A 3,298-nucleotide genomic window follows, 5' to 3' on the forward strand; every position below is an offset into this window, starting at 1 on the left:
ACCTTAGAAGGGATTGGAAACTCTATTGGAACCTTTGTTAATGTTGCAGACTCTACGTGACGGGGAAGGTACACCTCCTATGCTAGAATTTGTGTCTACATGAACATTACAGAGCAATTGCTAGATTTCATAGAATTAGAATACCATGACAAGATCTGGCAACAACCCTTAAATTATGAGCACACCCCTTTCAGATGTCAGCGCTGCCATGAATATGGACACTTGTACCGAGCTTGCCCGTTGAAAAAGAACGAAAACCCTACAACTGAGAAAAAATAAGGGGAAACGATGACAAGAGAAGATGGGGAAGGGTTCCAGGAGGTCCATCGTCGGAAAAGGAATAAGAGGTCTATCGGAAACTAGAGAGCTAGACAAAACAAAAAAGAGCAACGAAACCAAAACCAGTTTGAAGTCTTACAGGAGGAGGAAGAAGGAGCAACAATCCTTGACATTACAATGGAAGCTGAAAATCCCCAAAAAAACTCCCCAGAAGGAAACAAGCCCAAATGAAAAGTGGAAATAGAACCTCAAGGAAAGGAGAACCCCATGCAAATGGTAGAGCATGACCATATGGAGATTGATAACCGGAAGAAAGACCTCAGTGTTGAGGAAGAAGTGACAAGGCGTTTACTGCAATAATGGAGGCAGTTAGATGAACGTTTCATTCCAGAAGACCAGAAGAAATTATATAAGGAAACCTTCCAACAATACAAAGCCAAACATGGTACAATTATTAGAGTTCAATCGGAGCATCTAGGCTCCCAATCCAACCAAGTGCAAGACCCAAGACCCCAAGGAAAAGTGGGGAAGAAGCGTGGAAGAAGAACTTTGAATGAGTCCATCCAGATGGTTGGGGAGCTACTAATAAATGCCGAAAGGGTAGTAGCGTTGTCATAGGTATTCCAACAACCCCCCAAACCGTTGAAATGATCATTAGATCCTGGAATATAAGAGGCCTCAATAGTATAGGCAAACAAAGGTACCTTCAAGAGAGATTAAAGAAAGACAAGCCGAACATCATGATAATACAGGAAACAAAAATCATTGAAAGAAAGCTTAAGGAAAATCTAGAAAATTTCAAACCCCAGTACCAAGTAATGGCTCAGGATGCCAATGGCAGTGCGGGAGGACTAGCAATCCTATGGAACCCTGGGGAGATAATGTTTGATGAATTGATCAGCCTACCCAAAATACTCTTAGGAAAGTTCCAGCACATCGGATCTAGAGAATGGTTTCTGCTCACAGGGGTTTATGGACCACATATCCAGGGGAAAGAGGGATATTTCTCTAGAATCTGGCAAAACTGAGGAGCCTATACCCAGAAGAACTATGGGTTGTTGGCTGGGATTTCAACATGATTACCTCTCTAGTTGAGAAGAAGGGAGGAATGATAAGAACTGAAGCATATATGGAAGCCTTTGGAGACCTCATTGCGGAGCTCCACCTAGTGGATCCACCAATGATTAATGGAGTTCACACATGGAATAATAGGAGGGGATGAAGCCACCAGATTGCCTCCCGCCCGGACATATACCTGATTGCAAAGCAATCCATAAGCAGAGACATATTCATGGAAGCCTCGATCCTCCCATGCATGGTCTCTAATCAGTGGTCGATAAGAATGGAGATATATGCACAAAAATATATGTACAAAGTTAACTCTATTTGGGTTGCCCCTTGGTCTTCTGTTGATGCAAATGAACCTTCATGATTTCACCCAAAACTTTCTCCAAATCCATAATCTTATGATTCAAAGTATAGTTCTTTGTATAATGCTCCTTCACATATATCTGACATAATATCAACTTCTTCTCCTTTGAAACATCTATTTTCTTGGCTTCTCCATCTTTATACACCTTCACTTTTCCTATGTCCTTCTTTTTATTCCCCTTTTCACTATGATTGTATTCACTATTCTTGGACCTGACCTTGCCCTCACCTCTGAAGTCCAACAACTTATTTGCAATAGTGATAACCGCTACAAGAGTTTGCACATTTTACTGTCACGTCTCATTTTGCATCGAAGATTGCATACCATTCATGAAGTGGAATAATCTATCTTCCTTTGAAATCTCCTTGATCTTAAGAATGAGCCTAGAAAACTACTTGATTTACATCCAAATATTTTCTATGTGCTTTAGAGATAACAATTGGTTCTGAACAATACACACCTTGCTATCAGGCCCAAACTATGCATGCAAGGAAATGTTCAATTTTTCCCACATGACAATCCTATCCATAATGCAAGATACTACAAATTCCTCCACTCAGATTATCTGCCATAGCTTGGTGGTTCTTCTTAGAAACATAGTCGTAACTTTCACCTTGTCCTCATTTCAACTCCCATTCATTCAACCTAGATATTGCTCCATATCCTAATAGAAATTCCCCAAGTACTTTAACACTATGAGTCCATCATATGGATTCAGTTCTTTGATCTTGATCCTCATTAACACATTGGACACACATTATTCAACCACCTTCTTTAGTACGATAATTGTATAATATTTAATCATACAATCTCTAGAAGTTTGTTTCCACAACCTTCAACCTGAATGCCAAATTCTAAACCTTGTACTACACGATCGCATGAACAAAATCTTGAACTTCCTTCACAACATTATTAAACATTTGTATCATTCATTGCATCTCCATCTAAGTTCCCTTTTTCCTCTCATCGTGCTCACATGGGGAGTTCATCAATTGATCAACCAATTTATCGATTTTAGCCACATGATCCTTTATTTTGGGAGTTTTTGAGTCCCTCTATGTATCAATGCCTCCTTGTTGTGATTTTTCCATGGATGCTCACCATCCTGTAAACTTGTCCATATTAATAAATACTGCCAAGAATATGTGATCATCTTGACTATATTGTCACACCACTGCTTCAATTATGACCAAACTTCATCTATTACAACTAATTGTCAAGTTTGTGAAACACTGTGATTTGATACTACCTGTCATGGTTGTGACAATGCATCATTATCTTCAACTTGCTATGATACCACTTGCCATGAATATGGAAATGGTGAAGTGTGTCTCACTATCTAATCTCGGTTCTAACTCACTTACCACTCTACATGCTACTATTGGTGCTCTAATACCACCTGGCATGATTCCAGGTGGACTTGCATAGTTATGGTGCCTCGTGGACCTCTAGATGTGTGACACCAATATTTTCCAGACTGACAATATGGTGACACCAATTGTACTTAAAACTCAGGTTAGTCGCTCTTTAATTCATTAAATAGTTAATTCTTTAGTTTAGATATTACACTTAACCAAAATTTTTGAT

The sequence above is a fragment of the Pinus tabuliformis genome, chromosome X (genome assembly GCF_031772625.1).
Source record: "Pinus tabuliformis cultivar Carrire ecotype Pingquan chromosome X, CPIR1, whole genome shotgun sequence".
Classification (NCBI taxonomy): domain Eukaryota; kingdom Viridiplantae; phylum Streptophyta; class Pinopsida; order Pinales; family Pinaceae; genus Pinus; species Pinus tabuliformis.